Source organism: Pan troglodytes, chromosome 12 (assembly GCF_028858775.2).
Source record: "Pan troglodytes isolate AG18354 chromosome 12, NHGRI_mPanTro3-v2.0_pri, whole genome shotgun sequence".
NCBI lineage: Eukaryota > Metazoa > Chordata > Mammalia > Primates > Hominidae > Pan > Pan troglodytes.
The window spans coordinates 43,323,390-43,346,661 of NC_072410.2; the positions used below are offsets into that span (position 1 = coordinate 43,323,390).

The 23,272-nt window shown below is 36.2% G+C and overlaps 1 protein-coding gene and 1 non-coding gene across 2 annotated transcripts in view; one reads left to right on the forward strand and one right to left on the reverse strand.

The window, feature by feature from the left end:
• The window catches only part of CTNNA2 (catenin alpha 2), a 1,472,650-nt gene that overhangs the window by 1,236,279 nt on the left and 213,099 nt on the right, over positions 1-23,272 (reverse strand). The window lies entirely within an intron of this gene.
• LOC112208248 (U7 small nuclear RNA) lies at positions 6,670-6,732 on the forward strand. The gene has a single exon (XR_002942665.2). It is a non-coding gene; the product is annotated as a U7 small nuclear RNA (small nuclear RNA).

Below are 23,272 nucleotides of genomic sequence, written 5' to 3' on the forward strand. Positions count from 1 at the left end.
AGTTCAAGATGAAAGCTGCAACATGCTGGAGATATGAAAGCCCAGAGGAAACATCATCATCATCACAACAACAACAACAAAAGAATTAAGAAAAACTTATTCAAAACTGAAAAATAAGACAAAGGGTGGGGTCATGTCCTTCCAGTGTCATACTGGGGCATTATTTAATAGGCCATTAAAGGTTATTTCTAAGAGAATATACCTGTTTTTGACTGTGCTATTTATTATTAAAGTCCTCACACTATGAAGTTATATGTTAACTTGTTCATTTTGTCTGTTAAAGAGGCAAAGGGTTTCTTTTTACTAGAAAACCCCAAAGATATGGATTTATTGCTCTGTAGAACATTTATAAATTTTATATCTAAACTCAAAATTTTATTTAAACCATATTATTTTTATTTTTTAAATACACTATTTTGAGCAGTTTTGGCTTTATGGAAAGAATTTGTGGAAAATACAGAGTTTCCCTATACCTTCTCATCCTCTCCTCCTATAAACAGCATCCCCTCCAGTTTCTCTAATAACTAACACTTTGCATTAGTGTAGTAATTTCTTTTACAATCAATGAGTCAATATTGATACACTATTATTAACTTCATTATTCTTAATTTTTATATATGACTAGTTTTCCAGTGCTCTTCGAACTAGTATTACCATCTTACTGATAGTCTCATTTATGAGTTAAATAATTTTTGTATTTGCATAACATATTTTTTGAAAATTATTCTTTGAAATAAGAAACTGAGTCTGTGATGGATAAAATAAATTGCCTAAGGTCACAAAGCTAGTAAGCAACATAAACAAGTAGGAATGGAGCAAGAAATATGAAGTGAGTCTGGGTCTAGACATTAATACATAGAGTGTTTCTATAATGGCATGATGCTTTTTCTGCATAAGTACCAGTATATCTTAGTTTACCTTCCTGCTCCTAAAAGGAGTGAGAGCTTCAGCAGATTCAAAGGAGAGCGTCCAATTATCTTGCCTAGGATGGTATGCCTAAATTTGTGCTAATTGTGCCATTAATGACCTATGTGCTAATAAATCATCTCATTGATAACCTGTGTATATTAATAATCTTACTTGTTCAACATAACCTGTTCAATGTGACTATATACTTTATAATACTGTATAACTCTAGGGGGCATTTAGATTTATCCCTTATTCCTTCAGTCAGTAAATTTGAGTACCAAACGTGCTAGCAGAATCTCACATCATGGAAACTATTTATAACTGATGATGCAGTTTCATTCACAGTGCCTTCTTTAATCTTCACAACATGCAGATGACAGCAGAGAGAAAGTCTTCTGTCTCCATTCTCTGGATAAAGATACTGATGCTGAGAGTCTAAGTAGCTAGTCAAAGGTCAAACAGGTGCTATTTGGCAGTGATGGGGCTTAGACTCACACCATCTGAAGCCTTGGTCAGGAAAGACTTTGAAACCACCTTTGCAAAAATTATAACAGTGAGAAAATTATAGCGTGAAAGGATTTGATTTAACCAATCCCTGTCTTGCCTTTATCTTTCCTTAATTATTACTGGGCTTAGGTCAAGCTACTTTGGGAGACATTTAGTTTATAGTTTAAGTGATAATAGCTCTTCCCCAAAACTCAACCAACCACCTTTGTAAAGCTAATGAGAGACCACCAGGCTGGGAGGAGTAGAGGAATTCTGTTGAGGTGTAGACATAAAAGATTGCCAGCCATTTTTCCATAGGTCACAAGATAAGCAACTTCCCCAGTGATTCCTGCAGATAACATCACCATTGTAGAACCCAAGATCGGCCTTTTGAGATATCTTCTCAGGTTTTTTGCTCTGATTATCAGTGATCCACAACCGCTCCCATGGAGCCATGCAGGATTGACTCAGTGTAAGAGGACAGCTTCAACTCCCTATGATTTCATCTCTCATCCAAGCAATCAGCACTCCCCATACCCTATCCCCCTACCCCTCAAGCTACCTTTGAAAAACCCCTAACCTCAGAGCCTTTGATACTGATTTGAATAACAATTCCGTTTCCCACGTGGTATGGCCAAACTCCATCAATGAAACTCTTTCTTTACTGCAATGCCATGGCCTTTGTGAATTTATTTTGTTTGTGCAATAGGCAGGAAGAACCTGTTAGGTGGTTATAACTTCATAGCACAAATATATATGGTGGGTAAAATACAACACACACACACATACAACATCCAGTTCCTAACCACAAGGCACCTTTATTCTTAAAGAAAATATCCACACTTATGAAATAATTTATAGTAGAATCTGCCAAAACAGTGTCTGAGTTGAAGGGAGAGGCCTATCTGGATGGGCTGGAATGCTCAGAGAAGACTTCATTCTGAAGAGAGAATTTCAGTTGAGCTTTGAAAGAGAGCATTTGAAAAGGGAGAGGAAAGAGTAGAGAATTCTGGGAAGCAAGAACTCAATTAATCTTTGAAGTATGAAGTGTCCCAATGAACTCTGCAGAAAGACTTGCTGATTCAGTCCATGAGTGAACACATAGCCCTTCTCTTAGAACATTTTACAATCCTTTCTTATATTGTCTCAATTGTCTTAAGCAACAATATAAAGCTCCAATCTTTAAAAGAAGAATTTGCCTTTTTACACCCATATTTGTAATCTTACAAAAAGATTTGCTTCCAATCTTAGTAATGTTTTTATTCCCAGTCTCCTGGGCTGAGATGAGAACTTCTGTCTCTAGTATGAAATCCAAATCCTAAGCTTATTTGGAAATTTAGTACCAAGCTTTGCTCTAATCTTCCCTAAACACCAAATTGTAGTTGAAAATATTTTTAAACTACCAGTTCATATCCCTTAAATTCCCTTTCGGTATTTTGTGCTGTCCAATACATTCAAAAGATTTTATAGTGCTGAACCTAAAGATCTTAGAGTATACTTATGGCATACATTTTCTGGTGATAGAGAATATGTGCAGAAAGATGTAGTTTGGGCCGCAGAGTTCCATACCTGTGGCATCATGAAAATCTCATATAAGAAATTTCAGAACTGTTTTCTGATTGGAGCATGTTTGCTAATGTGCCATGAGATAATTTAGGATATTATATTAGAGTTAAGAGGGGAAGATCCTGTAAGAAGTTATGTGTTAGAAGAAATTGGCTCATCTTTTTAAGTGACTTCTGTGGGATAAAGAGGAATTGAGCTGCCTAAAAAATTTCCCTAGGCATGGATGTAGAAATTTTCTCTGTCTTGTAACCTCCTTCTCTCCATGTCTTATTCCTATAAACCTGTGTTCTCGGGGAACTGTTAAATATGTCCCTAACTGTTAACCCAGGTGTTTATTGACAAGGATTAATTCCTTCTGGAAGTAAGTGAATTTTTATATTAAGCTTAAAGAAGACAAAGCTTTAAATACAAATGAATGAGTATACAATGATTGAAATTACATGGGGTGGGACTGACATTTTGGAATGTGGGGTTTTGCCCAATGCTTTATTAAATTAAATTATTTAGATGGATGCATGCTGTGCTGATGTCTACAGCCAGTGATGCTGCAGAGATGTTAACATGTTAAATTCATTGTAAGCAATAGCCTTATGTTTGGAAAAGATTAAAGCTTTAGAGCAAGACTTTGAAATAGGCTTAGAATTTGGATTTGCAACAAGATACAAAATTACAGCTTAGAAAAGTAGTTGTTCTCAACTTGGAGACATTGCTTTTTATTGGCCAAAAAAAAAAAAAAAAGAAGGAAAGAAGAAGACAAGGAGACATGAGATATATATCCCTCCCTGCTCCTAATGTGAAAAAGAAGATGACTTGGAATGTGTGAAGCTCAGAAAAAGTCAGTATGTTGAGGAAGGCGTCTTATTAAATATGAAGTAGTCCTGGGAAGAACGCTGAAATAATCTAGGAGAGTTGCTGATTCAAGTATCTTATTAATAGCTGCCTATAGCTTTTAGTGATTTACCTGCCGTGTTTATCTAATTTCAATGATGAGACAGTTATTATAATTCTTGCTGATAAAATAAAATAGAATTGAGGTTTGAAAACATTTACAAAAGACAAGCAAGCAAGTCATATCTCAATATTTACTTCCAAGGAATAACAAATATAACTTCCCCAATTGTAAGACTGATAATTCATACACAACTGAATTTCTGAAGATTTTACCTACAAAAGGTAAGAACAGATAGACCTATGCATTTGTTGATGGTGAGGATCATATTTGATTCTCTACTGGGATGAAAAAAACTTTAAGCACAGTTTTGCTTCCAGATACCAGGCATATGTTCAAATATAACAGGACGCCAGGACAGTCTTCTAAGAAGGATTTCTTCAATAAGAAGCCCACTATTGCCCATTTTCCCACATAGTATTCCTTAAGATACTAAATAAGTTTATGTGACATAAGGATGAAAACTTCTGTCTCCTCATTCCCCCAAATATCTTCCTGGAGATGTGAATTAGGTGCTTAATAAAATAGGTGTTTCAAGATCAAATCAGTGTTGGGAGTGTATTAGTTTATTCTTGCATCACTATAAAGAACTAATAGAGGTTGGGTAATTTATAAAGAAAAGAGGTTTAATTGGCTCATCATTCTTCAGGCTGTACAGGAAGCACTGCACTGGCATCTGCTCTTGGTATGGGCCTCAGGAATCTTACAAACATGGCAGAAGGCCAAAGGGGAGCAGGCATGTCATGTGGCGAGATCAGGAGCAAGACGGAGTGGTGGAGGTGCCACATTCTTTTAAACAACCAGATCTCATGTGAACTCACAGAGAGAACTCACTCATAACCAAAGGGATGGCAAGAAGCCATTCATGAGGGACCTATTGTCATGATCCAATACCTTCCATTAGGCCCCATTTCCAACATTGAGGATTACTTTTCAACCTGAGGTTTGGAGAGGACACACATCTAAACCACAACAGGGAGTGATGGTTGAAAGTAAGTTATATCAGTTATCTATTGCTATGTAACAAACTGCCCCAAAACTTGGTGTTGTCAAACAATACACTGTGTATTTGCTCAAAATTCTGTGAATCAGCAACTTGGGCCGGGCCAGGAGGGAAATTCCTCACTGGTCTTGTCTATGGCCATTCGTATGGTACAGTCATCTGGTGGCTTGGCTGGGGCTGGATGGTCTAAGATGGCCTCACTCCCCTGTGTGGTGGTTAATGCTGTCTAACAGCTGGGCCTCCCTTTCTGTGTGATCTCTCACCCTCAGAGAGACTAGCCTAGCTTTTGCATCTGGTATTATAGCGGTTCAAGAGGATGAGAGGAGAAGACCTTGTGGGTTCTGGCCCAGATGCTGCATAACATCATTTTCATAATATTTAATTGGCAAAAACGTTGCAAAGCCTGCCACAACTCAAGGTCCTACTCAACGGGAGCATCTGTAGAGAATCCGAGAACATTTTTAGACAACAAAAGTTTTAAAACAGTTTTCCATACTATAGAATTTTATAAAATTACCAAGGAATTATTATGTTTATGGGGGATATAGTATATATTATTTGTGAGGGTGTGTATGAGCATTTGATAACTCATTGAGCTAGTGTTTTTAACAATATACTTAGGGAATTCTATTTTGTCTCATTACTCCTCATTTTTTGATCCTCAGGCCCACTTTCATAGTCTATAAGTCTAATAAGCTTATGAGGTTCATGCTTAATTCCCTTACCATTCTTAGAACGTAGAATTTATTAGTCGTAAAACTAGCCTTAGATTGTAACTCAGGGATGAGAGAAACCTAGTTGTTGCCCTCAATTTTATTATAAACAAAATGGAGGGATGAGAAAGGGCGTAGCTTTTCAGAAATAACTTCCATGTTTGGCAAAACCTTGCTTAACCATATTGGCTGTTTTCCTAAATTTTATATATATGAAAATTTAGTTATGCTGGTTGTCAATGTTATCAACTCTAAAAAAACCGCATGCCTGAGTTCAAATCTTGACTCTGCAAAAATAGATAAATAGAATTACATCAAACTAAAAAGCTTATATATATATATATATATATATATATGAATTCAGCTCAATAGTAAGAAAACAATCTGATTAAAATAGACAAGGAACTTCAATAGAGATTTCTCAAAAAAGACATACAAATGGCCAATAGTTTTGTGAAAAATTGCTCAACATCATTAATCATCAGGATATGCAAATTAAAGTAACAATGAGATATCACCTCATACCTGTTATAATACCAGCTATTATCAAAAATATGAAAAATGACAAGTGTTGGTGAGGATGTAGAGATAAGGGAACCCTTGCACACTATTGGTGGAAATGAAAATTACTATAATCATTATGTTAAACAGTATGACAGTTCCTCAAAAAATTAAAAATAGAACTACTATGTGACTCAGCAATTCCACTTCTAGGTATATATCCAAAGAAATGAAATGAATATGTCAAAGAGGTATTCACACTCCCATGATTATTGCAGCACTATTCAAAGTAACTAATATTCAAAATCAACCTAAGTGTCTGTCAATGAGTGACTGAATGAAGAAAATGGAGTATATATACAGAGTGGAATACTATTCAGCCACAAAAAAGGAAGAAGAAGAAAATTCTATCATTTGCAACAACATGAATGAAGCTAGAGGACATAACATTAAGTTAAATAAGACAGGCACAAAAAGATAAATACTGCATGATCTCACTGTATATAGACTCTAAACGAGCCAAACTCATAAAAGTAGAGAGTAAGAGTTGCAGCTCTTTTCAAATTTGTCTAGCAGATTTTCCATTTTTTCCCAGAACTACCCCCTCCCCAGCCACCCCTGCAAAAAAGCAAATGACAACAATGATAATAAACACCACTCAAAACAGAGAGTAAATCTGTGGTTACCAGAGGTTGGGGGATGGAAGGATTGAGGAACAAAACCTTGACCCTGACACTTGTTAGCTGAAAGACTTAAGACAAATTAAGAGTTTTAGCTCCAGTTTCATCATTTGTAAAATGTAATTGACAAACTATATTCCAAGTGTTATTGTAAGAATTAAATAAAATTTACTAAAAGAGTGGTTGACCTAAAGTAACCACCTAAATGGAAGCTGCTACTATCACCACTAATGCTCATTTCCTTTTCATGCCATTCTGTCATTAATAGAACAGGTGGCTCATATCCGTGCCTTCTAATCCCTTCACCATCCAGTTTCTCCTTCTCAATTTATTGTTTGTGCTATAAATTTCCCTCCACACACTGCTTTGAATGTGTCCCAGAGATTCTGGTATGCTGTGTCTTTGTTCTCCTTGGTTTCAAAGAACATCTTTATTTCTGCCTTCATTTCGTTATGTACCCAGTAGTCATTGAGGAGCAGGTTGTTCAGTTTCCATGTAGTTGAGTGGTTTTGAGTGAGTTTCTTAATCCTGAGTTCTATTTTGATTGCACTGTGGTCTGAGAGAGAGTTTGTTATAATTTCTGGTCTTTTACATTTGCTGAGGAGAGCTTTACTTCCAAGTATGTGGTCAATTTTGGAATAGGTGTGGTGTGGTGATGAAAAAAATGTATATTCTGTTGATTTGGGGTGGAGAGTTCTGTAGATGTCTATTAGGTCCGCTTGGTGCAGAGCTGAGTTCAATTCCTGGGTATCCTTGTTAACTTTCTGTCTCGTTGATCTGTCTAATGTTGACAGTGGGGTGTTAAAGTCTCCCATTATTATTGTGTGGGAGTCTAAGTCTCTTTGTTGGTCTCTAAGGACTTGCTTTATGAATCTGGGTGCTCCTGTATTGGGTGCATATATATTTCGGATAGTTAGCTCTTCTTGTTGAATTGACCCCTTTACCATTATGTAATGGCCTTCTTTGTCTCTTTTGATCTTTGTTGATTTAAAGTCTGTTTTATCAGAGACTAGGATTGCAATCCCTGCCTTTTTTTGTTTTCCATTTGCTTGGTAGATCTTCCTGCATCTTTTTATTTTGAGCCTATGTGTGTCTTGCATGTGAGATGGGTTTCCTGAACACAGCACACTGATGGGTCTTGACTCTTTATCCAATTTGCCAGTCTGTGTCTTTTAATTGGAGCATTTAGTCCATTTACATTTAAAGATAATATTGTTATGTGTGAATTTGATTCTGTCATTATTATGTTAGCTGGTTATTTTGCTCGTTAGTTGATGCAGTTTCTTCCTAGTCTCGATGGTCTTTACATTTTGGCATGATTTTGCAGCAGCTGGTACCGGTTGTTCCTTTCCATGTTTAGTGCTTCCTTCAGGAGCTCTTTTAGGGCAGGTCTGGTGGTGACAAAATCTCTCAGCAGTTGCTTGCCTGTAAAGTATTTTATTTCTCCTTCACTTAAGAAGCTTAGTTTGGCTGGATATGAAATTCTGGGTTGGAAATTCTTTTCTTTAAGAATGTTGAATATTGGCCCCCACTCTCTTCTGGTTTGTAGAGTTTCTGCTGAGAGATCTGTTGTTAGTCTGATGGGCTTCCCTTTGTGGGTAACCCGACCTTTCTCTCTGGCTGCCCTTAACATTTTTTCCTTCATTTCGACTTTGGAAATTTATAGCACTAAAAGCCCACAAGAGAAAGCAGGAAAGATCCAAAATTGACACCCTACATCACAATTAAAAGAACTAGAAAAGCAAGAGAAAACACATTCAAAAGCTAGCAGAAGGCAAGAAATAACTAAAATCAGAGCAGAACTGAAGGAAATAGAGACACAAAAAACCCTTCAAAAAATTAATGAATCCAGGAGCTGGTTTTTTGAAAGGATCAACAAAATTGATAGACCGCTAGCAAGACTAATAAAGAAAAAAAGAGAGAAGAATCAAATAGACGCAATAAAAAATGATAAAGGGGACATCACCACCGATCCCACAGAAATACAAACTACCATCAGAGAATACTACAAACACCTCTAAGCAAATAAACTAGAAAATCTAGAAGAAATGGATAAATTCCTCGACACGTACACTCTCCCAAGACTAAACCAGGAAGAAGTTGAATCTCTGAATAGACCAATAACAGGATCTGAAATTGTGGCAATAATCAATAGCTTACTAACCAAAAAGAGTCCAGGACCAGATGGATTCACAGCCGAATTCTACCAGAGGTACAAGGAGGAACTGGTACCATTCCTTCTGAAACTATTCCAATCAATAGAAAAAGAGGGAATCCTCCCTAACTCATTTTATGAGGCCAGCATCATCCTGATACCAAAGCCAGGCAGAGACACAACCAAAAAAGAGAATCTTAGACCAATATCCTTGATGAACATTGATGCAAAAATCCTCAATAAAATACTGGCAAACCGAATCCAGCAGCTCATCAAAAAGCTTATCCACCATGATCAAGTGGGCTTCATCCCTGGGATGCAAGGCTGGTTCAATATACACAAATCAATAAATGTAAACCAGCATATAAACAGAAACAAAGACAAACTACACGATTATCTCAATAGATGCAGAAAAGGCCTTTGACAAAATTCAACAACACTTCATGCTAAAAACTCTCAATAAATTAGGTATTGATGGGACGTATCTCAAAATAAAAAGAGCTATCTATGACAAACCCACAGCCAATATCATACTGAATGGGCAAAAACTGGAAGCATTCCCTTTGAAAACTGGCACAAGACAGGGATGCCCTCTCTCACCACTCCTATTCAACATAGTGTTGGAAGTTCTGGCCAGGGCAATTAGGCAGGAGAAGGAAATAAAGGGTATTCAATTAGGAAAAGAGGAAGTCAAATTGTCCCTGTTTGCAGATGACATGATTGTATATCTAGAAAACCCCATTGTCTCAGCCCAAAATCTCCTTAAGCTGATAAGCAACTTCAGCAAAGTCTCAGGATACAAAATCAATGTACAAAAATCACAAGCATTCTTATACACCAATAACAGGCAAACAGAGAGCCAAATCATGAGTGAACTCCCATTCACAATTGCTTCAAAGAGAATAAAATACCTAGGAATCCAACTTACAAGGGATGTGAAGGAACTCTTCAAGGAGAACTACAAACCACTGCTCAAAGAAATAAAAGAGGATACAAAGAAATGGAAGAACGTTCCATGCTCATGGGTAGGAAGAATCAATATTGTGAAAATGGCCATACTGCCCAAGGTAATATATACATTCAATGCCATCCCTATGAAGCTACCAATGACTTTCTTCACAGAATTGGAAAAAACTACTTTAAAGTTCATATGGAACCAAAAAAGAGCCCGCATCACCAAGTCAATCCTAAGCCAAAAGAACAAAGCTGGAGGTATCATGCTACCTGACTTCAAGCTATACTACAAGGCTACAGTAACCAAAACAGCATGGTACTGGTACCAAAACAGAGATATAGATCAATGGAACAGAACAGAGCCCTCAGAAATAACACAGCATATCTACAACTATCTGATCTTTGACAAACCTGACAAAAACAAGCAATGGGGAAAGGATTCCCTATTTAATAAATGGTGCTGGGAAAACTGGCTAGCCATATGTAGAAAGCTGAAACTGGATCCCTTCCTTACACCTTATACAAAAATTAATTCAAGATGGATTAAAGACTTAAACGTTAGACCTAAAACCATAAAAACCCTAGAAAAAAGCCTAGGCATTACCATTCAGGACATAGGCATGGGCAAGGACTTCATGTCTAAAACACCAAAAGCAATGGCAACAAAAGCCAAAATTGACAAATGGGATCTAATTAAACTAAAGAGCTTCTGCACAGCAAAAGAAACTACCATCAGAGTGAACAGGCAATCTACAAAATGGGAGAAAATTTTCACAACCTACTCATCTGACAAAGGGCTAATATCCAGAATCTACAAAGAACTCAAACAAATTTACAAGACAAAAACAAACAACCCCATCAAAAAGTGGGCGAAAGACACAAACAGACACTTCTCAAAAGAAGACATTTATGCAGCCAAAAAACACATGAAAAAATGCTCACCATCACTGGCCATCAGAGAAATGCAAATCAAAACCACAATGAGATATCATCTCACACCAGTTAGAATGGCAATCATTAAAAAGTCAGGAAACAACAGGTGCTGGAGAGGATGTGGAGAAATAGGAACACTTTTACACTGTTGGTGGGACTGTAAACTAGTTCAACCTTTGTGGAAATCAGTGTGGCGATTCCTCAGGGATCTAGAACTAGAAATACCACTTGATCCAGCCATCCCATTACTGGGTATATACCCAAAGGACTATAAATCATGCGGCTATAAAGACACATGCACACATATGTTTATTGCGGCACTATTCACAAGAGCAAAGACTTGGAACCAATCCAAATGTCCAACAATGATAGACTGGATTAAGAAAATGTGACACATTTACACCATGGAATACTATGCATAAAAAGTGATGAGTTCATGTCCTTTGTAGGGACAAGGATGAAATTGGAAATCATCATTCTCAGTAAACTATCGCAAGGACAAAAAACCAAACACCTCATGTTCTCACTCACAGGTGGGAATTGAACAATGAGAGCACATGGACACAGGAAGGGGAACATCACACTCTGGGGACTGTTGTGGGGTGGGGGGAGGGGGGAGGGGGGAGGGATAGCTTTAGGAGATATACCTAATGTAAATGACGAGTTAATGGGTGCAGCACACCAGCATGGCACATGTATACATATGTAACTAACCTGCACATTGTGCACATGTACCCTAAAACTTAAAGTATAATAATAATAATAAAAAATTTATTCTTTGTGTTCTCTGTGAAAATCACTTTCTCAAAGTTCACCACATGTCAAAGGTCCAGGCTCTAAGGCTGAACTTTGGGCATGGAGTAAGAAGTGGATGTTTTAGAATCTCAAGCCATATACTATCTTAATGGAAGAAGATGGGACGGATTCTCAGAGTCAGGCAGAGATGCCAGGTTAGAGAGTAGGAATCATCCACTGACTGCAGGATGGAACTGAATAGTTCCAAGTCTGAGAAGTCAATTACTGTGATGACAGTCTGGGAAGTCCAGACAAAAACTCAAAGTCCAATACCTGAAGTCAGGAGTTAGAGCAGAAAGAACAAAGATACAGCAGTGTGCTAGTGGATTAAAACAGATTCATAACAAATGACATCCTGAACACTATGTTTTGCACAGAAAACTGTACACATACATGTTTTGGCATACTTTTGTTAGGCTAGGAGCATTTCCTTAAGGTAGCAGGATTGGGATGGATACAACCCTTTGTCAGGCTTTTCTGTTCATGTGGGTAAGACTATCCTTTTCTGTGTTTTCTCAGTGGAAAGCTGTCTTTCAGTCTGTGGTATACCTGGAAAATTCATTGACTGTCTGGTGTATCCTTAGATCCAGAATCCTCCTATCTGACAATGGCATAAGTTGAGGAAGGTCTTTTCTGCCCTCTTCCTCCTCCTTCTTCCTCTTCATTGCTAGAGGGTTCTATGGAGAGGGTAAGAGCATGACAGGTAACTTACAGGATAGATAAGTAGGATATTGTGTGTATGTTGTAGGTGTGCGGGGATAATGCATGTAGTGTTTATGTACGTGTGTGAAGTTTCATATGGGGAGAGAAAAAAACAGAAAATAAGATCTGTGATTTCTCATCTTAGTTCTTGGGATTAGTCAAAAATCTGCTCCCCCACATTGGTTTGAAAGCAGGCTCACCTTACCACCTACCAGAATTATCCCCTACATTGTATGTTACTTACAATTCCTGGTTGTAAAATGGGATTGACATAAAATAATCAAGTAGCTTTTTAGTGTAAAGTCTAAGAATCTCCAGTGGTCAGTAAGCAGTTTTGCAAAGTTGGCAACTCTAATAGACTGTAATATTATTTCTTCCCATTAGGCAACATTTGCAATATGGTTCCTACTAGTTTTACAAACTTGACCATCCTGAAGCAGCTGGAGGTCAGGGTTATACATTGGGACGGAATAAATAAATGAGTCCAGGGTTGAAGCAAAGACACTGACTACTGTAAATGCACTATAAGTGCAGGCTGTGTGAGATGGTATGGTACAAAAGAAGGTCCTATAAATGAAGATGGGCTTCTCAGCTCAGAGTGGTTACCTCGCTGAAATCATAGAGTTAAGGAGACATCAGAGATATGGAACATGATATCGATATAGAATAAACAACAGTGGAAAAATTTACTGCAGTGTGAGTGAGTGGAGTGCAGACTCTAGAGAAAGCACTCAGACATTGAGTTATGGCTGTGTTTCCTCTGCTTGATAGGTTGCTATGTGATGTTTCCTATAGCCCCAAGATTGTTTCCTTGGTCAAACCATTCTTGGAACATTAACTCAAAGATTTGATAAAAGTATAGCAGATTTAAAATAAATGAGACCCTAACCAAGGTGACTATGCAATGGATAAGCACCTTTAACTCCTTGTCAACATGATTTATTGAGTAATCAGTAACTGATATTGATGATATTCAGCTGCCCTAAGACAGCTGCATAAGACTATGTACCAGTAGGATGCCCTTGAGGAGATACATGACTAGTAAGGTAGAAAAACTGAAAAGACCCCAGGATTTAAATCTTTCCAGAGTGAGGTGGTCCATAGCTGCTCAGCCTTTTCTCTCATGCCCATTGTGGGGCCTGAATGTGGAGGAATTTTTGGACTTCAGAAGCTGCGCTTTTAAGTAAAACCAAGTTGCCCTGCATGTTGAGTTGTGGTCCTACATGTATCCTTTCTGAAAGCTAAATAAAGTTGGCTCTGGGTATAGCTTTTTCTGTCTTGTGAGTTTGATTGTTACTCTGAACTTCAGGCCGCTGCTGCTGTTCAAGCTGAGAGCTTCAGATGCCATGATTCTTTTTGACTAGGAATTGGTTGTTAAAGCCTTTGGACTCTGTAAAGTATCAATGACCTTTCTTGTAATGCCTTTGTCAGTTCTAGTTTGCATTCCTCTTGATATTTTTGCAGCATGTTGAACTTAACCACCCTTCTCCTTTGGGTCTCTTTTCTCCTTCAATTCTGTGACATCGTTCTTGATCTTCTTTTATAAAGATGACACCATCTCTGTTGAGTATGCCTCCTCTTTCAGTATTCTTCTGAGGAGTAATCCTCTATGTCTTTTTGCCTCCTGGCTGCCAAAGACAGATGACCCATCCACAATGCTTATGTAAGTTTTTTATTGTTATGTAACAAATTACCACAACTTAGCAGCATAAAACAACACTCATTTATTATCACACAGTTTCCATAATTCAGGATTCTGGGAACAGCATAACTGGGTACTCTCACAAAGTTAAAAGAAGATGAATAACTAATTACCCTGATTTGATCAGAATACATGGTATACACATATAATAACATCGCTGTGTATCCCATAAATATATACAATTACTCTGTGTCAATGAAAAATGGGGAAAAAAACAATAACAAGCCTGTCACAGTGGCTAGGACCTGTAATCCCAGCACTTTGGGAGGCTGAGGTGGGCAGATCACTTGAGGTCAGGAGTTCAAGATCCACCTGGTCAACATGATGAAACCATGTCTCTAATACAAATACAAAAATTAGCTGGGTGTGGTGGTGCACACCTGTAATCCCTGCTACTTGGGAGGCTGAGACAGGAGAATCGCTTGAACCCAGGAGGTGGAGATTGCAGTGAGCCTAGATCACGCCACTCCACTCCAGCCTGGGTGACAGAGCAAGAATCATTGCAAAAATAAAAATAAAAATAAAAACAAATTGTCAGCCAGGGCTGCAGTCTCACCTGACCCTTGGCACCCTCTTCCATATTCTCTCAGGTTGTTGACAGAATTCATTTTCTTGTGGTTATAGCATGCATGGAACTTCAGAGCCAGGAGGAAAGAGGGAGTCTCTGCAGCTGAGTCTTTCACCTCTAGATTCTTTTTTAAAGGGCTCAACTGATTAAGTTAGGCCCACATAGGATAATTTCCCTTTTGATTAAAGTCAAGTGATTAGGCATCTTAATTAAATCTGAAAAATTCCTTCATCTTTGCCATATTTTATTGGTTAGAAGCAAATTATAATTCATAAATATACTAAAAACCTTTGACCTGTATACCTTAAGTGTATAAACTACATGGTTCATGAATGATATCTCAATAGAGTTCTTTAAAAAAATAAAGTTCTGAGACAGGGAAAGAAATAGAATCAAGTTACAAATCATATCCGCATTCAAGGGTAGGGGATACTAGGGGGCAGGAATTATGAGGTTATATTAGAATTCTATCTGCCACAATACTAAAAGTACCATCTCTATGCTTGACATTTCCACTGAGCCCAAGGACTATATTTCCACTAGATTATCAGATTCCAAACACTAGATTAAATCTTCCCAGAGTGAGGTGTTCCACAGCTGCTCAGCCTTTTCTCTCATGCCCATTGTGGGGCCTGAATGTGGAGGAATTTTTGGACTTTAGAAGCTGTGCTTTTAAGTCAAACCGAGTTGCCCTGCATGTTGTGTTGTTTCAAATAGTTTGAAATAGGTTTCAAATAGTGCCTACCTGGCAGCTCTTGTTATAGTATTTCTCAGTTTTCAATGAAGTGTCCATGCATGAAATTTGTATATATATTTTAAAAAGCTTACAATAACAAATCCAAAAGCAAAGAATAACAGGAATGGAAGAATTTCCTCCAAGTACAAGGCTGCTAGAGTTGGCTTGGTGAATCGGCAAATAAAAATACTAATATTCACTTGATTGGGGAGGGAGGGGACAAGAAAAACAGTAGATCTGCTGTCACAAAGAAAGGTAGAATATACTTTTACCATCCCCATATTCATATCCTGCCTATGGACCCAAAGTTTATGACAACCATGTACTTGGTGACTGTTCTTAAACACTTGAGTTCTGCTTTTGGTGTTACCAATGTACACTATTGCCCTTTTTTTTTTTTTACATTTATTCAGAAATCAGGGCAAGACTTTTGCTTTCAGTATATCCTGAAAGCAACTGTATGTGAGTAAAATTTGTTAGAAACAGAAGGAAAGAGCAAGAATTCTAGTAAATTCTACTGAACTAGCTCAAAATAACAGACCTACTGAACTAGCTCAAAAATAATAGATTAAGCATCCAGGACCGTGACTGTTTGTATCGTATCAGTTTGGATGAGAATTTCTCTGATATATACAACCAGGTGTGTGAATGCTAGGATATCTATTCTTAATTTTACTAAATGTTGCTGATGCTTTCCACAACAACTATGTTAATTACACCCCCATCAACACTCAATGAAGTTTCTCATTTCTTGTAGTTTTCACCAAAATTTGCTAATACCCTACTTTTAGATTTTTGTTAGTCAAATGGGTCTAACCTGGCATCTCATTGCTTTTAATTTTCTTCTGTCTGATTCCTACTAAGGCATATGTGGAAATCTTGATAACCATTTAGACTTTTCCTCCTATGACATGTTTATTTATATTTTTACTCACGTTTATTTTGAGTTTCCTGGTTTTTGTAGTTAATTTTTATAAGTTTGTGATATATTCTAGATTAGGTCTGTTTCATAGAGCTTTCTGTGATTATGGAAATGTTCTATATCAAACTGTTTAACATGGTCCCCCCAGCCATCTGGCTAGGGAGTACTTAAAATATGGTTAGTTCAGTTGAGGGACTGAAATATAATTCTATGTAATTGATTTAAATTCAAATGTAAATAACCATATGTGACCAGTGACTATGTATTGAACAGTTTAGTTCTAGGTGATACTCTTGTGAGTTTTATGGATTGCAAATATCTTCTTCCAATCTCATATCTCTATTACTTTTGTTTAGAGTTGTAATTTGTTTAATATAAACTCTAAATTTTAAAGTAATGAAATCCATAAAATTGTATTGTCTAGTTTGTTGGGTTTTTTCCTTTGTATGAAGACATTAAAAACATTTCCCATCCTTAGATCCAATAATGTTTTCTTTATTTATGCTTTAGTTTTTATTATATCTTTACTTCTGATTTCTTTGGGTTGAATTTTCCTGTTTTTCTTTTTTTGTTAAAGTGAAATGTTAGGTTATTAACTTTAGATTTTTCTTCTTTTTAAATATAGGCATTTATAGCTATAAATTATCTTCTAAGTACTGCTTTGGCTGCATCCCATAACTTTCAGTATGCTGTATTTTCATTTTTACTCATCTCCAAGTTTTTAATCATTTAAGCAATTTCTTTTACGATCCATTATTTACCAATGTGCTGTGTAATTTCCATATGTTTGTGAATTTTGTGATTGATTTCTAATTTTATTTTTGATGAGACAGCATACTTTTTGGAAGGTTTAATCATTATAAAGTTTTATTGAGGCCTGTTCTATGGCCTATATATGGTTTAAGTTGAATAATGTTCCAAATGCATTGAGAAGAATGTATAGTAGTTTGCCTACCCACAGTTTCACTCTCTGAAGTTTCAGTTACCTATGATGCAGTATAATATTTAGAGAGACAGAGAGAGAGACCATATTTATATAACTTTTACTACAATATATTGTTATAATTGTTCTATTTTATTAGTCATTATTGATAATCTTTTACTGTGCCTAATTTATAAATTAAACTTCTTCATAGGCATGTACATATAGGAGAAAAACACAACATATATAAGGTCCAGTAGTATTATCAGTTTCAGGCAACCACTGGCAGTCTTGAGACACATCCCCGCAGATAAAGGGGACTATTGCGTATTTTGCAGTTTTTGGGTAGAATGTTTTACATCTATCTATGAGGTTTATATTAATAGTTCATTTATAATGTTGTTCAACTTTTCCACATCTTTGCTGATCTTCTGCCAGTTATTCCATCCATTATTGAAAGTGAAGTACTGAGTTCTCCAACTATTGTTATTCAGCTGTCTATTTCTTCTTTCAGTTCTGTTTTTCCTTAAGGCATTTTTGGACTCTTTTGCTAGGTGGATATATGTTTATAATTTTTATGTCTTAAATAATAAACTATTTTATTATTATAAGATGTTCTTTTTTGCCTCTAGTAACACTTTGTCTTAAAGTATATTTTGTCTGATGTTATTATAGCCACTGCATGACTATTTGGGTACCAATGAATCATATATCTTTTTTCCTAGCATTTTAGTTTTAACCTGTTTGTGTCTCTGAATTTGAAGTTTTTCTCTTGTGGACAGTGTATAACATATATTGGAATCTGTTTCTTGTTAATTCTTTTAAATTTAATTTTAATTTACTTTTTAAAAGGTATATATTCAATAAATATATTTATTTTCTTTTGAATAAAGTGTCAATTTAATTTACTTTTAACTTAATTACGGATAGGGTAGTCATTATGTCTGATGTTTTACTTGCTTTATATGGCTTACATCTGAGTTTTTTTTTAGTTTTTCGATTTTATCATTACTGGTTTGTTTTCTGCTAGATATTTTCTAGTATATCATTTTAATTTCCCTGTGATTTACTTTAACATTTGTTCTTGAACTGTTTCTTAGTGATTTCCCTAGGGTTTATAATTAACATCTAATTTAAAGCAATGTGGTTTAGACTAATAAAAACTTAATTTATAATAAATAGTATACAAATATTTGCTCTGACATAACTCTTTCTCATGGTATGTTTGTGCTATTTGCATACAAAATACATCTTTATGCATTATAAGCCCTTTTACATAATTGACAATTATTGAGTTGTGTAGCTGTCTCATATTGAATAGGAGAAGAAAAGTGTTTTAAAAATATATATATTTATATTATTTTTATTTTTGCATTTAATGGTGTTCAGTTTTTCTTTTTAAAATTAAAAACAAATTTGTGGGTATACTGTAAGTGCATATATTTATGGGGTACATGAGATGTTTTGATATGGGCATATGTACGGTATGAAATAAGCACATTATGGGGAATGGCATATCTATCCCCGGAGTATTCATTTTTCTTTACAAGGATTCAAGTTACTGTTTAGTGACCTTTCATATTAGCCCTAGGGATCTCCTTTAATATTTTTTATACTGCTAGTGGTAAATTCTCTCAGTTTTCTCTGTGTCTTAATTTCTCTATTATTTTTGAAAAATAGTTTTGCTAGACACAGAAGTCTTAGTTGATAGTGTTTTTCTTTTCATGGTTTCTGCTGATAAGTCTTTTGTTAATCTCACTGAGTACTGATTACACATGATGACTTGCTTTTCTCATGCTGCTTTCAAGGGTCTTTATTTTTCAACAGTTTGACTGTGATGTGTCTCAGTGTGGATCTCCTTAGTTTATTCTACATGGTGTTCATTGAACTAATTGGATATGTAGATTAATGTTTGTCATAAAATTTGGTAAGTTTCTGACCATTATGTCCTCAAATATTTTTATACCCCTTTTTCTCTCACCCCTCATTCTGGCACTCTGAATATGTGTAAAATAGTGTGCCTGATGAGGTTCTACAGATTTCTGAAGCTCTACTTATTTATTTTTCTTATATTTTCTTTTTGACCTTCAGACTGGATACTCTCAATTGATTTTTCTTCAAGTTAACCGATTTTTTCTTTTCGACAGTTCGCATCTGCAGCTGAACTGCTCTAGGGAATTTTTTAATTTCAGTTATTGTACTTTTTAACTTTCCATTTGATTATTTTAAATAATTTCTAACTCTTTATTGATATTCTCTATATAGCAGCTATGAGAGGAAAATACATCTTGGAACCCCAAAATCACTAAGCCAAAGGGAAAAGTCAAGCTGGGAGCTGCTTAGGGACAACCTGCCTCCCATTCTATTCCTAAAAACGATAGCTACTAAGATAAAAAAGCTACATACCTCCCTCACAAGGAATTTCCTTGTAGACAAAGGAAAATCAGAACTCAAAGTCACCCCTCTGCTCACTGAGATAAATGCGTATCTGACTGTCTCCTTAAGAAAGGCTAATCAGAAACTCAAGAGAATGCAACCATTTGTCTCTTATCTATTTATGACCTGGAAGCCCCCTCCCTGCTTTGAGTTGTCCTGCCTGTCTGGACCAAACCAATGTACATCTTACATATATTGATTGATGTCTTATATCTCCCTAAAATGTATAAAACCAAGCTGTGCTCCAACCACTTTGGGCACATGTCATGAGGACCTCCTGAGGCTATGTCATGGGGGACATCCTTAACTTTGGCAAAATAAACTTCCTAAATTGACTGAGACCTGTCTCAGATATTTGGGGGTTCACATAGGGAATCATTCTCATCCTTTACTTCTTTACACAAGGTTTCCTTTAGTTATTTGAATATATTTCTAATAGTGAATGTCAGTTCTTTATCTAGTAAGTCTGACATCTAGGCTTTCTCAGGGACCATTTCTATCGACTTTTCTCATATGTATAGGCCTATTTTCTTGTTTCTCTGAGTGTCTCATCTTTATTATTGAGAACTGGACATCTTAAATGATGCAATTTTTAAATTATAGAAAGAAGATGATCACCCCCACACACCTGGGCTTGTTGTTACTGCTGTTTGTTTGTTCATTGACTTATTGGACTATTATGTAAAGTCTGTATTCTTTGTTGTGTGTGGTCTATGAAATTTCTATTTGGTTACCTTCTTGGTCAGCTAATGATTGGTTAGAGAACATCTTAAATGCTTTGAACCAATGTGTGTTGGGTACATTTCAGTGCTTTGGTAGGCAGTTTAAAACCCTGCCTTAGACTTCTCTTTTTGCTATCTACAGCCTTAAGGTCTGACAGCAATGAGAGCTTAGTGTCTTCTCAAATCTTACCTGATATAGGCCATGAGCACAGCCCTGCATACATGAATGACTTCTAATTTCCAGGAATATGTGAAAGCTTTGCAAAGTTTCCTATGGATATCTCACTTTTCAGTGCTTTAAAAAAAAAAAATCAGCCTCTTATCCTCAACTGGCAATGCTGCATCAGGCAGCTATAATGTTAATCAGTTGTCATTATTTATTTTTTCTATAAATGCCCTTCTAGTATGGCTGTTTGCACTAAGCTAACTCTGAGTCTGGTCAAATAAAGACAGTGAGCTGTCATAAATAGTGAACATTCTTTGGGAATGAGGCATGTGATGGATGTGATGGGCTAAATTCAGTTCTACCTCTTCCAATGGCTCATAGTCTACCATAGTTGCAAGAATGTTGGTTTTCAAGGTCACTAAAGAGCTGGAAAGGGAGATAAAATTTGGACATACTAAACCATCACAAAGCTTATTGTTTTTACAGGATTCAACTTTTTTTCTTTTTTTTTTTTAACTAAACACTTCTCAGATTGTGGCAGACTTTTGCATACTTTCCAGAATTTTTAAAAAGTTGATTTTGACAGGTTTTTTTTTTGAGGTTTTTTTGGGGCCAATATCCCTGTTATTGTTATGGAAGGGTAGGTTTTCAGAGATCTTTGTTCTTCCATTCCAATAGTTGAACCTGATTCTTATCTTTTTCTTTAGAAAATTTTCTAGTGTCATTCAGATGTGGCTAGGCTACTTCTCAATTCTTGTAATTAGCATTATTATTGTAGTAATGTAGTACAGCTACCATCCAGTCTCCAGGAGCTGTGATTCCCTGTTTATTGTCCTCATACTGGCAGCATCAAAAGTAGCTAAAAATTTGTTTAAATGGAAACTCTTGGGACCCAACCCAGACCTATTGAATAAAAAACTCAGGTGGTTTGACACTGTAGACTACAGGCATGAGTTACTTTTAAAGTTTGTCTGAACTTGGAAAGGATTTGGAAGTAGCATAAATTTGAAAAATCATGCTTTATATGGTAGGTGGTTCACATGAAGAATAGCTGATGTTGGGAGTCAAAGGTTATTGCTAGGAAAAGGCATACAGACAAATCATAGTTTACTACAGCTCATCCATATCCCACTGTGACTAGTTTTTAGTTACAGGCCTGCTTATTTCCCAAATCTTCTAAACAATTACAGCAATTGCAGTACAGTTTTATTCTTCCCCACCTCTTTTCTCTTAACCTTATTTTCATAAAATATCATAGAGAATTATGTGTCTACCATTAATTGGGATAAAAGACTGAGATTTAGAGCCAAGAGAATTTTAACTAGAAGCTTTCTGGTTCTTTAGTTAGCCCTATTGGCATTACATATCCACTCGTCCATCTATTTATTCATCCACTTATTCATTTGTTCCACAAGTTCTTGTTGAAGGAAAAGATGTGGAATTCTGGACCTAGATTCAAAGGGAGATGAAGGTATTAGGAAGATACATGAAGTCTGGGAAACGTAATGAGACACTGTCTGTACAAGAAATTATAAAAAAAATAAACAGACTTGGTGGCACTTGTTGTCCTAGCTACTCAGGAGGCTGAGGTGGAAGGAGCTTTAGCCCAGGAGTTTGAGGTTAGAGTGAACTATGATCATGCCACTGCACTCCAGACTGGACAACAAAGTGAGACCTTGTCTCTAAAAAAATAAAAAATAAAAATGAAAAAATTTAACAAACAGACTTGAGAGCCAGTTGCATAGAGATGAACATGAAAGACTGAAGACTTCTCTGCAAAAGAGAAGGAAAATAAAAAGGTATAAAGAATGAATCTTGAGGAATGCTCAGATTTGAAAGGATAAGGGAAAAAGCTGTTATTTAAAAACAAAGCCCACTTGGTTAGTAACGGGATCTTTCTTGTGAAAGATATACCCTGCAGAGGTGAGAAAATATGACTTCCTCAAAGAATATTGATTTTCTCAAAATGTTGTCCTTGGCTGGAAAAGGAAGGGTGGGTGTATGAAGAGAATGTGATTAAGGGGTACCAAAATACAGTTAGATAGAAGAAATATACTCTAGTATTTGACAGTATAGTAGGGAAATTATAGTTAATGATAATTTTTTGTATATTCCAAAATAATTACATGAGAATTATAATGTTTCCAACACAAAGAAAAGACAAATGTTTGAGGCAATAAATATTCCAATTACCCTGACATAATCATTATACATTGTATACATGTATCAAAATATCACAAGTATCCCAAAATATGAACAACTCTAGTATATCAATAAAAATATGCAGTCCCTGGACCAGCAGTGTCAGCATATCTGGGAAACTGTTAGAAATACAAAGCCTCACCCAGCCTACCAGATCAGAAATCTGGGAGTGAGTCCCAGAAATCCATTTTTTGAAAAGCTTTCCCAGTGATTCTGATGTACACTTAAGCTTGAGAACCATTGCTATAACAAATTACATCCCGTGGTCTACAGAGGTAATCCACAGGGATTCTTATATTCTTGTGGAGAGCAACATGCTGATTAGGAAAGAGATTATTATTTTTTGCCCCATTTTAATGGCTTGTTTTGAATATTCTCTCTATTTATTAATTGAGGAGAAAAGTATCAACCTAAACTCCGGGTTTTGCCAGGCAGAAAGTTGGTATAATATTTATTATTATTAGAAATCATAGCATCAGGAAAGCCTTAAAACATATGAAGAGCTTCTTAAATAAGTCCTGAATTATTTCAAATGAGATCAATCCATGTT